The sequence below is a fragment of the Cajanus cajan genome, chromosome 2 (assembly GCF_000230855.2).
Source record: "Cajanus cajan strain Asha chromosome 2, NIPB_CcT2T_4, whole genome shotgun sequence".
Lineage (NCBI taxonomy): Eukaryota > Viridiplantae > Streptophyta > Magnoliopsida > Fabales > Fabaceae > Cajanus > Cajanus cajan.
In genome coordinates this window covers 57,507,782-57,521,212 of record NC_138518.1, presented here as the reverse complement: position 1 = coordinate 57,521,212, position 13,431 = coordinate 57,507,782, and the positions used below count along the sequence as shown (strand labels likewise).

The window sequence follows — 13,431 nt, the reverse complement described above, 5'->3', positions numbered from 1 at the left end:
AACTAATTTTGTAAGTGATAAGTACTAAATCGTTTTTTAGGAATTGATTTTAAAAGTTCTATATTTTATTACTTTCATTCTTTCTTAATATTACTTTGTTTTTCTTGCTCTCTCACTCTTTGGCTCTCCTCTCACTCAAATACTTTTTCTCACTCTTCTGTCACCCTTTGTTGAGGAGGTTCATGACATCGTCATGATAATGAAGGAGGAGTAGCCACATCGCGTTCATATAGCGGAGCAGGAGCTAGCCGTATTACGGATCAATAATCGATTTTGTGTAGACATTTAAAATTGGTCAAAGTCCAATTTCAAAAGTCCACCTCTACAAAAAATAATCAATTTAAAAACTTATTTTCTGATGGTGAAAGCATATGTTATATTGAAATGAAGACCTAGAGAACTTTAGAGGCTAAAAAGCCATCTTCAATGCTTGCATTACACGATCATATGTACTAGCTAGTAACGATCCAATTTTATAATTCTGTTGCCTCTCTTTAACCTTTTTCTTTTGGGAACACATATATTGGCTAATTGGGTAGCTATAGTGATGGAAAGTACTAAGACATTATAAAACAGTGGGAAACAAAACTTAATTAGTAATAAGGAATTCCCACAGTTGTGACACCCTTACTACCCCAACACATATATAAAAAAAAAAAATTTTATAATACATTTAAGAAGGTTAAATTTTCTAAGTTGGTAAAAGGGTTCACATAAAAAAATTCGACAATCACATTAATAGAGATATAAAACATAAAACACAAGAGTTTTACAAATTGTTTTCAAAACAATATTACAGTGCCAAATACACATAAATATTTCATCCTAGAAATCCTCTGCCCCGATGAGAGCATTCCCAGAATTTTAACTGTTGGCATCCTAGATGCCACTCGTAGCTGGATCTTCTTCTCCTAAAATATCCACAGTTTATACGGTGAGAAAAGAAAATATCTATATGCAAAGTACATACAAACACATCACAATATAATCTCATAATAACTCATTATTTAATAAAATATTCATAAGCATTTATCTATATATATATGTGTGTGTGTGTGTGTGTGTATCATAATTTATCAACCATTCATCATATTCACATCTCAATTCACAATTACATCAATCCATCACAATCCACTTGAACATTACAATTCATTCATAATCCACACAAATTTCACTATGTCAAGGTCACGCTACCCTTTTTCCAACCTAGGGCCGTGCTCACCCCTGACATAACACTGTGCCAAGGTCACGCTACCCTTTTTAGTAGCCTAGGGCCGTGCTCACCCCTGACATAATACTGTGCCAAGGTCACGCTACCCATCAGCTTAGGGTCGTGCTCACCCCTGGTCATCAGTACCATAATCACATCTCATTCACATCTCAATCACATTCCACACTTCTCATTTCATAACTCAAATTCACATCACGTACATAATTCCACATCACATACACATCACATACACAACAGATAAGCCCAACAAAATGAGGGTTTACACACCCCTCAAGCAATTCACATCAAGATCATCCATTCTTAACGAGTAATATAGCAATAATATTCATAAATTATAATAATCAATAAGATAATCAATTTAATATAACAGTGAAACTCATAATTATTCCAAATTCTAGTTCACAGCACTTATGATTTCTTCTTTCTTCCCAGATCATTATTCCTACAATTTGGCATATCTATAGACCTCAACACATAATTTCAATAGAACTAATGATTCTTCAAATAAAATAATTATAAAATCATAATCCTAAGAAATTCTTCCTCTACCCAATTCCCTCATGTACTCTACATATAAATAATCCCCTTTTCCCCCGTACCTGGATGAATAGTAACTTGAGCAGAACCTTCTCTTCTTAGATAGGGACCAGAACTGTAAATAGACCAGAGCTTCCTCCTATGGATTCCTCTTGGTCTTCAAAGAGAAGAAGAGGAAATGAGAGAGAGTAGAAGAGAAGAGAGAATGAGAATTGAGGGATGGTTTGCAATGGAGAAGTGAAGGGCTATTTATAGCCTTCATAACACATTAAAATATAAGTAAAATGGGCTTAGTGGAGTAATATGAAATGAATTAGTGGAGTTGGTGGAGTTGGTAGAAGAATTAGTGGAGTTATTGGATGAGTTAGTGGTGCTGGTGGATGATTTAGTGGACACGTTCTTAAGCACGATGATTTAGACCTTCTAGATGGCCGAATTTGGTCAGGTGGTCTTCATGAAAGTTTTATCCGTGGCTGTTATCTTTTCAGTCGTTTTGGAATCACCGAAAAAGGAGGTGTATAACTCCAGATATGACCGTTTTAGTGAATAGGAGTCAGGCTGCCAGCGTGAGTCAAAGCTGTTGCGGTGTTTAGAATATTTAACATGGTAGATGAAGGAATTTGAAAATGGTTTCTTCATAACAGTTATACTATTTTCTCTTAGCTTTCCATTGATACAAAGTTTGCATCATTTGGACAACCACAGACCGAGTTATGCCCCAAAAACCGAGGCTTGCCAGTCAGCCCTGCGAAAACGATTTTAACAAAAAGAAAGTTTTTCAACTATTTAATTAAGTCCATTAACACACCTATCTTTCTAAAACCTACAATTAATCATAAATGGAGTGTAAATTAGCTACAATTGAAATAAAAGATAATCCTCAAATTATGACCAAATACTATGTAATAATAATAATAATAATAGTAATTACCATTTTGAAAATTGGGATGTTACAATACTTCCCCCCTTTTAAGAAATTCGTCCTCGAATTTCCGCAACGAAGAGGTTTGACTATGACTTGTTCAAGATTCTTTCTAAACTTCCTAGGAAAACCCACAACAAGGTCTAGACACATTATCTCATTTCCAAATAGGAACATCTAAAGGCTACAAAAGTCCTAAAGGCTTCTGATGTTTTGTCTCAGACTTATACTATACTAAATATGAGTACACACCATCCTCTATTCCTCTCTACACTTAAGGCCACCAAAATATCTTTTTAAGATTTTGGTACATCTTAGTGATTTCTGGATGGATACTAAGAATACTCTTATGTCCTTCTTCTAGGATTGCTTTATTAAACTCTAGCACACTATGAATGTATAACCTATCCTTAAATCTTAAAATTCCATCCACTCCAAATTTAAACTCACTCTCCATACCTTAATTCAACTTCTCTACTTCTATTCTCATCTTAGACCATCACGCTTCTGCTGCGCCACTCTGATACATTTTAGTAACTCCTAAATAAATTTGAAGAGTTCTTATGTCCTTTCAAGTTTACTTAGCATTCAAATTTGCTCCTTAAAACAATATTGATTCTACTCAGAAATGATTATACGTACTACTACCAATCTTCTCTATTTGATTCCCTAAGAAAGGATCTGACTCCTAGGCTTCTCTAATCTTATCCATTAATTTACTAGTCACTTTAAATATAATCAATTCAATGCTCCTAAGGATAATCTCAAACACCAATCATAAGTCTTAAATTCTTCAATCAAATCCAACCCTTAAATCATCAAAAGTGATATATCAAAGATCAACATAATTAAGGCGTCTGTCACGATATTAAGATTATTTCTAAAGATTAACCACCTAAGCGTAAGTTCACTACATGTACATATCAGATCTCTAATTTCACCACTCCATTTACACCCAAGTTAAACTCTTATTCATCACTTTATCTTATAGCCTCATATCTTATCACCAAATGAATCAACTAATTATGCTTTTTCCAATTTCTTTCAAGAATTCACTTGTTACTCAAGTCATACCTAGTTTCACACTACTAGGAGTAATCTAAAAAAATCCATTTCTCTAATCATAAAGGAAGATAAATATAAAGGTTTACTACTCAAAACATCGGTTGCCATAATGGCTTGGCCGAATAATCAATAAGATCAAAATCTTATTTCTCAACGAATTCTAACTATTTCTTTTGGTTAATAGATATTTAAAGCTATTATGATCGCTAAATACCTCAAGCTTAGAATCATATACGTAGTGTTTTCAAATCTTAGTATTCATATTAAAACTGCTAACTCAAAGTTATGGGTAAAGTAATTCCTCTCATGAATTTTCAGTTGCCTAGAATCATAAGCTTCTACCTTTCTTCTTGCCACAACACTCTTCCTGATCCTATCTTTAGAAGCATAACTATATACCACAAAAGTCTTTGTTAACATCTAGTAGTATTAACACTAGCCAATTCTTCCTTAATAGTTTGAAAACTACCTTCTCCTTTGTTATGCACACAAAGGCAACTTTTTCTTAGTCAATCCAGTCAAAGGTAATACTAAGCGACCTAGAGAAGTAAGCGATAAAATGTTTTAGGTACTTAAAATAAACATAGGTCCAGAAATTCCTAATATGGGTTAGCCTTTCAAACTACTGTTGAATTCATGGGTAGGCAAACGACAACTTAGTGAACTGAAACGTCTTAGTAGCTAGAGGAAAAGAAAGCAAAAGCGATTCCTGTAGTAGAGGCGAGTGAAATGAGAGTAGCCTAAACCTCTAACTGCTACCTTAGACATTTACTTAATAAATCTCCTATAAATTATCCTAAGAAAACTCTTAATTTTACTAATTGAATTAGGTATCTCTCACTTAAGAACAACTTCTACCTTAGATAGCTCTATGTTATACCTTCGCAAGAAATTACATAGCCTAGAACACTCACCTCATACAATCAAAATCATAATCTAGCTAAGTTTATCTTAGATATATCTTCACACTTAACTCTAATATGATGGTATCACATCCTAAGGTCAAAACCTCTCATTAACACACAAATATCCACTAATTGATCCATAAGGTCACATACTTGCATATCAATTCATATTAGAATACCTCTTTCACATATATCATCCCTAAATATGTATGAATTTATCACCATGAACCAATCATATCATTTGAATCAACCTTTCAGTGACCAGACCTTAAAACATCATCAAATCCATTTTTATCCTTGTTATGCCTAAAATCTCAAAAATATCATGATAGCATATATCTACCTGACACACAGAGTTATACTCATCCAAATGATCTCAAACCTATCTCAAACGAAAGGTAAATGAATAAGCTACAATTCTTATGAAGGCATAAGATTTCAAAAAGATCACCTTCCTAACTAAAAATTCAGAAATCATTTCAAGTATATTCAACTCTTATAACTAAACTTCTGATCACCAAAGTAGTCATAACTAAGGTTCTAGACCTCTGTTTTATCTTATTCTAGTTCCATTGGAAAAATAATATCCCAAGCCACAATTCTCATGAAGACCACAAAATCTGAGTCTGTCATATGATACTCATACTAGCACAACAGAATTTCAACGAAAATAATCCCCATATCATAAAGCAGTAGTGTACTAACATTTCACAAAATACCTCAACCATTTCAAATTCACTCCTTCCCACCTTAACTCATATTCAAGTTTTTCATTACAAATCCTAGACCAAAACAGCTCACAAAGGACTTAGAGAATAAAATTCACATACTACCTCAACCATAAAAGTTAACATGCAAGCACCAACACTCAAGGAACGTACCAATCTCTCATCAAAATATCAAAACTCCAATTCTCAAATACAACCTCCTTGGATTCAACCACTACTACTATAGATTCCTAACTTCCATTAACCGTAAACTATTGAAAAATCATCCAAATCTAAGGTCTCAATAATTTCTAGTTGATTATCAAGGCTTTGTCCGTACTATTGGTACATAAGCTCACCATACGAGTGATACTACTCAATCACTACTTCTTACGTAAGCAAAAAGTATCAAACAAATAAGCAATTATGAAAAGATCAATCAAAAATAGCATCATCAATTTATATCATGTCTATCAGACAAATCCTGAGAATACAATACATACAAATAAATAAATAAGAACATAATTAATCATCACATTAGCACATCAATCATCTCATCACATTATTAATCTACCAAACAAGCATAGTAGACTCATAACTCACGGCCGATTGGATCAACCAGGCTCTGATACCACTAAATGTGACACCCTTACTACCCCAACACATATATAAAAAAAAAAAATTTTATAATACATTTAAGAAGGTTAAATTTTCTAAGTTGGTAAAAGGGTTCACATAAAAAAATTCGACAATCACATTAATAGAGATATAAAACATAAAACACAAGAGTTTTACAAATTGTTTTCAAAACAATATTACAGTGCCAAATACACATAAATATTTCATCCTAGAAATCCTCTGCCCCGATGAGAGCATTCCCAGAATTTTAACTGTTGGCATCCTAGATGCCACTCGTAGCTGGATCTTCTTCTCCTAAAATATCCACAGTTTATACGGTGAGAAAAGAAAATATCTATATGCAAAGTACATACAAACTTATAATCTCATAATAACTCATTATTTAATAAAATATTCATAAGCATTTATCTATATATATATGTGTGTGTGTGTGTGTGTGTATCATAATTTATCAACCATTCATCATATTCACATCTCAATTCACAATTACATCAATCCATCACAATCCACTTGAACATTACAATTCATTCATAATCCACACAAATTTCACTATGTCAAGGTCACGCTACCCTTTTTCCAACCTAGGGCCGTGCTCACCCCTGACATAACACTGTGCCAAGGTCACGCTACCCTTTTTAGTAGCCTAGGGCCGTGCTCACCCCTGACATAATACTGTGCCAAGGTCACGCTACCCATCAGCTTAGGGTCGTGCTCACCCCTGGTCATCAGTACCATAATCACATCTCATTCACATCTCAATCACATTCCACACTTCTCATTTCATAACTCAAATTCACATCACGTACATAATTCCACATCACATACACATCACATACACAACAGATAAGCCCAACAAAATGAGGGTTTACACACCCCTCAAGCAATTCACATCAAGATCATCCATTCTTAACGAGTAATATAGCAATAATATTCATAAATTATAATAATCAATAAGATAATCAATTTAATATAACAGTGAAACTCATAATTATTCCAAATTCTAGTTCACAGCACTTATGATTTCTTCTTTCTTCCCAGATCATTATTCCTACAATTTGGCATATCTATAGACCTCAACACATAATTTCAATAGAACTAATGATTCTTCAAATAAAATAATTATAAAATCATAATCCTAAGAAATTCTTCCTCTACCCAATTCCCTCATGTACTCTACATATAAATAATCCCCTTTTCCCCCGTACCTGGATGAATAGTAACTTGAGCAGAACCTTCTCTTCTTAGATAGGGACCAGAACTGTAAATAGACCAGAGCTTCCTCCTATGGATTCCTCTTGGTCTTCAAAGAGAAGAAGAGGAAATGAGAGAGAGTAGAAGAGAAGAGAGAATGAGAATTGAGGGATGGTTTGCAATGGAGAAGTGAAGGGCTATTTATAGCCTTCATAACACATTAAAATATAAGTAAAATGGGCTTAGTGGAGTAATATGAAATGAATTAGTGGAGTTGGTGGAGTTGGTAGAAGAATTAGTGGAGTTATTGGATGAGTTAGTGGTGCTGGTGGATGATTTAGTGGACACGTTCTTAAGCACGATGATTTAGACCTTCTAGATGGCCGAATTTGGTCAGGTGGTCTTCATGAAAGTTTTATCCGTGGCTGTTATCTTTTCAGTCGTTTTGGAATCACCGAAAAAGGAGGTGTATAACTCCAGATATGACCGTTTTAGTGAATAGGAGTCAGGCTGCCAGCGTGAGTCAAAGCTGTTGCGGTGTTTAGAATATTTAACATGGTAGATGAAGGAATTTGAAAATGGTTTCTTCATAACAGTTATACTATTTTCTCTTAGCTTTCCATTGATACAAAGTTTGCATCATTTGGACAACCACAGACCGAGTTATGCCCCAAAAACCGAGGCTTGCCAGTCAGCCCTGCGAAAACGATTTTAACAAAAAGAAAGTTTTTCAACTATTTAATTAAGTCCATTAACACACCTATCTTTCTAAAACCTACAATTAATCATAAATGGAGTGTAAATTAGCTACAATTGAAATAAAAGATAATCCTCAAATTATGACCAAATACTATGTAATAATAATAATAATAATAGTAATTACCATTTTGAAAATTGGGATGTTACAACAGTCATGGGCTGTGGCTTTTCTTCTTGTCTATCTAGCCATCTACCTAGTCCTTATCTTTTTAAATGACCCCTTAAAATTTAAGCAAAAACCTTATCTGCTCATGCAAATATTAAAGGAGCACCAAATTTAAATTAAAATAAATTGACATGTAACTCTCCAAAGGATCAGTATTTATTCAAGCATGACAGACATCGGTACCAAACTTTCTAGGCAAAATGTAAACAATAGGGTTGGTATTTGTCACCACAAATAAACTGTCAAAATATGTTTTAGTTTTTCACACAAAAGGACATTTATTATTAGGTTGTATTGTATCCTTGTCCTATTATTATATCTAATATAGATAAGTGGCGGCCATTGATTTCTCTATATGGCAATCAAGGCTTTTTGTCATGCTAATTGGCTATAACAACATAGAAATTATAATAACCTCAAAGTCCCACTAAGCGGATTTTCAGATAAAATGAGTCTAAACAATAAGTAAGAGCTGATGAGATATGAGCTAAGCATCCACATGGTTAGTTAAAGTTGTGAATTCACGAATGAGTAATCTGATGATGAACATGATTGGCTATAGCACGGTGTGACGGTGGCTTAAATTCAATGATATTGGGAAGAGGAGGTGTGCATGAAATTTTGAGGGTCTACAAGATTCCTAACAAAAAAAGAAGAAGAAAAATATAGTAAAGAGTAAAAATGAAGAAATGCATAAATAGGTTGCCTTATCTCTACCATTAATGATCCTTCGATTTCCTTCGTATCTCTCTTCTCTTCTAACTCACTTGCTAGGGTAATAAATCCGTACACATGCATAGACACATATATACATAATAGGTTAACAAAGTTTTATCTCACATGTATAAAATCACCATACATTTCAACAAATAAGAGATTTATTTATTCTTATTTTAAGAATAAATTTATTTAAACTTACTTTACTCAATAACTCATGTTTTACGTCAAATTTTAACAATCCAATCGTTCAATTACAAGTTTTTAACCCGTAGATCAAGTTTGCAAAATTTTAAAAAAATTTAAACACTACTTGATACTTCATTTTATTAATTCAAATTGATAAATAGTTATAAAATAATTTTATATATTGAATTGAATTAATGAAAGGAGTATCAAATAATTTTAAAATTTTTTAAAACTTTGCAGACTTAATCTATGCAGTAATTTTTTTTAATTTAATGGTTAGATCATTGAAATTTGATATAAAATATGATTATTAAGTAAAATAAACTAGGTAAACTTACTTTAAGAATAAGACTACATAAACTTACTCTATTCAATAACTCATGTTCTTCATCAAATTTTAATGATTTAACTATTAAATTAAAAGTTCTTATATAATACATAGATTAAATCTACAAATTTTTTAAAAAAATTTAAAACTATTTGATACTCCATTTTATTAATTCAAATTGATAAATAATTATAAAAAAATATTTTACATTAATTTGAATTTATATAACAAATTATCAAATAATTTTTAATTTTTTTAAAAAATTTGTAAATGTGATATATGTATTAAGAAATTTTAATTTAACGGTTGAATAATTAAAATTTAATATAAAACATAAATTATTATGTAGAGTAAGTCTAAATAAACTTATTTTTGTAGACTTAATCTATGTATTAAAATATTTTATTTTAATAATTAAATTATTAAAATATTATATAAAATATGAGTTATTAAATAAAATAAGTCTATAAAAACTTATTCTTGAAATAAGGTGGATCCCAACTTATATATATAACTTTATTCATGTCTCTAAATTTTAAGAAAGTGGCTTATTATATATCGACTTTTAGTTTCAATCTGATACGTTATATAGACAAAGTTTTGCGGAAAAAAAAATTGATATATATTTCTAAACCTGAGACTTAAATTTAACATACTTATTTATATGATATAAATATTTTTTTTTAATATATAGATCAGTTTTAATTAAAATTAGACCTAACTTAAAAGCGTAATTATATATATATATATATATAATAATAATAATAATAATAATAATAATAATAATAATAATAATAATAATAATAAAATTCCTTGAAAGATTGCTTATATTTTTCTATTGGTGGCAATTATTTGGAACTAGTATATAACTATTACAAACAACAATATTCTCCTTGTGAATGAATTAGAAAGCATGCTTAAAGCTGGAAAGAACTTCCTTTTGTAATATAACTTGTGAATAGGATAATAAATAAATATGTTTATGAGTTAAACTTTTATTTTGTTTTCAGTTTACAAATATTTATTAAAAAAATTAATGAAGATAAATTTTCTTTCATTTTTACTATGATAATATAAATATTTGACATATAAAACAAAGATAATATTTTGTAACTAATTTTAAAATAATATATATATATATATATATTCTTCAAATAAATCGATTTCTTGATTTTTTTTTAATTGCATAGGCTTTAATAAAACCTTAACTTAAATTGATTAAGAAATAAACATGCATAAGCTAACTATATTTAATGCATGGCCAAGTTATAGATACTGGATGAACACCAGTTGGTTTATTTTATTCCCCAATTCTTGTCACATTTAATTTGTACTCTCTCAAATTTCAACCATATTCTTTAAGTTACTCCTTTTTCTTAAAAAAAAAAACATGTATTTCACATAGAGCGTGAAAGTGAGATGAGAGAGTCATTATGTCTAATGAATAAGTATTTCCCTTTCCCCCTTATAAAGTAGCATGAACTTTAATTGGATCCATAATTGATGTCTTATATGTTTTTCAACACTAATTAGCTAGTTAGGAGGTTCCTTATTATTATTTAAACTAAAATTCATTCAATTAATTAGCAAAAGTATAATTATATTTACATTTTAATTTTAAAACATAAATGAGTTTAATAACTACATGCTTGTAGTGACTAGAGACTCAAATGACGAATACTACCGAAGGGGAGAGACAATTTGCAAAGAATTAGACCTAGTCATTCCTTTATATGTATCATATTTATTCAATAATTTATTTTTTTAAGTTAAAAGATAATTTTGGATTCATCAAATTTTAGAGTTTTAATGTTAACAAATAAAATATTTTTATGAGAGAAAATATATTCTAAAACATTTTCAAAAATATCTTGGAAAAGGTTTATCTGTAAGATGATGGAAATTAGACGAAACATATACTTTGTCTCATATTCATTAAATATTTATGCTAGAAAATCATTTTGGAACTCACAAATCTGCTAAAAAGAACAAGATCATGCTTTTCATAAGGACCAATGACGAAAATCCCTAAAACTATGGGAAAAAAAAAGGAAAGTCACTATTATTGCTTTGCATTGACATTACTTCTACAAGCTTTGTTTGATATGGAAAGATGACAAGTAGCTTCCTTAATCAGATGAGATGTATCATTTGGTGAAATGAATTTAATGATTGCATTAAATAAGTTAACCGTTATCTCCCACCTCAAGAAAAAACGTTAAAGACAGACGAAACAAACTTGTGGACTGAACTCAAAGTATTGTAATGGTTATCTTCTTCAAGTTACTATATAAAAAGATTCGAAACCTAAGAAAGAAGACAAGATATAGATGCACTTGTACAAGAACATATTTTCTATAAATATTATACTTGTGTATAATTTTCATTCTTTCTCGTAAAAGCTTACTGCACTATGTTAGTTGTATAACTTCTAATTGAAAAGAACACAACATTTTTGTAACTTTCATAACCATTATTATAAGGTTAATTCTATATAGATTTGTTTATAAAATAATACTTGTTTGAGCTTGGAGAGGTTTATTATTAAAAGAATACTTGAATAATTGCTGGAAGAGGCAAGTTAAGGAATACTTAGGGTTAAGCTAGAAGTGACTTGTTAAAATAATACTTGTATTTTTGTTGAAAAATAGTAAAACTTAATATGACTGAATTAATGTAGTTTCGATGGTGGAGACAAATCAGTATATACTTATTATTCCCTCTGACTTTTCTTTACATTCCATCTAACTAGCATTACTATTTTACTACATAAAAGTGTGAATTCTTTATCAATGCACATTATTCAACCCCTTTTATAGTATTTTTTCTCATAACTTCTATTTAATTTCTACCACGTTAAAATAAAGCTCTCTACCATCAATTTTTTAATTGTGGCCTCGTTAATTAATTGTATATACTTGTATCATGATGCATTGAGCTAAGCTTCTTATATAGGGTGAAAAGGCTATGTATATATTTAAACATATAGTAGTGTAAAATATTAAAAAAAAATGTATAGCACTTATGATTTTGTACTTGTTTTGCCGATTATATAATTAATATATCACATGCAAATATTGAAGTATTAAATGGGAATGAATGCTATATAATACAAAGTACGCAACATATTTTGGCTTTTGAAAAGGTTTAGTATCCCCCGCCCCCCAACAAGTTAATTGATTACATTAATTGATTTACACACAGAAAAACTGTAGTTTTACATGACAAAATATATTTTCTGAAATTTCAAAATATGTTTAAACTTTGAATCATGAATGTCTTCCCAATTAATCTCGTGTGCTGATATATGATACAAAATCAATTCTACTTATTGAGAGTTTAGATTTCATTTACTTTAAAAATAATGATAACTTTTTTAGATTTTTTTTAAACAAAATAACTATTTCTTGAAATTTTAAACTTTCACAAAACATCACCTCCTTAATTAAGTTAATATATACTCTATCCGTTCCACAATGATTACAGTATAAGGTTTTACACATATATATTAAAAATAATAATAAATGTATTATTTTTTTATATACAATTATATTAAAATAATAAATACATTACTTTAAATTATAATAATTGAATAATTTATAAACGAGTCACTACAAATAAATGTTACATAACATATAAAAAATGTCACTGTAAATATAATATATATATATATATTATAGGTATGAATAATCTTCACTAATACTAATAAATATTATGTCATTATATATATATATATTTTTGTAGTGAGTAAATTAGAAAAAAAAATTAATACTACATAAAGTGATAATCTCATTCTTTTTGAGATATTTTTTAAATATTAAATAAGTCGTCATTGGGGGAGAGAAAGAATATTTGTGATTTTTGATGAAATTTTTTTTTTTTTTTGAAAAGAATTAGTTTTGAATAGACTATAATTAACAAAAGAAGAATTTACTAATCAGTTACTGTTTGTGGAAATGACGAATTTTGACTAGTTATGATGATTTTTTCTGTAGTTTGCTAGTCTCTAAAAAGCCTTTTTTTTTATTCCTTGAAAACAAAGAATCTGAGTTTTGAAGAAGAAAAGCAATATTAA

At 29.9% G+C, this 13,431-nt stretch overlaps 1 long non-coding RNA gene across 2 annotated transcripts; it reads right to left on the bottom strand.

Moving 5' to 3' along the window:
- Positions 1-708: 708 nt before the first annotated feature.
- On the bottom strand, positions 709-8,655 carry LOC145954394 (uncharacterized). 2 transcript variants are annotated; one of them, XR_014431600.1, is made up of 3 exons: positions 7,212-8,118; positions 1,831-2,513; positions 709-911 (listed from the first exon to the last, which is right to left on the bottom strand). It is a non-coding gene; the product is annotated as an uncharacterized LOC145954394 (long non-coding RNA). The 2 variants fall into 2 exon arrangements; XR_014431599.1 differs by lacking the exons at positions 709-911; positions 1,831-2,513 and adding an exon at positions 6,098-6,300 and having other exon boundaries at positions 7,212-8,655.
- Positions 8,656-13,431: the final 4,776 nt, after the last annotated feature.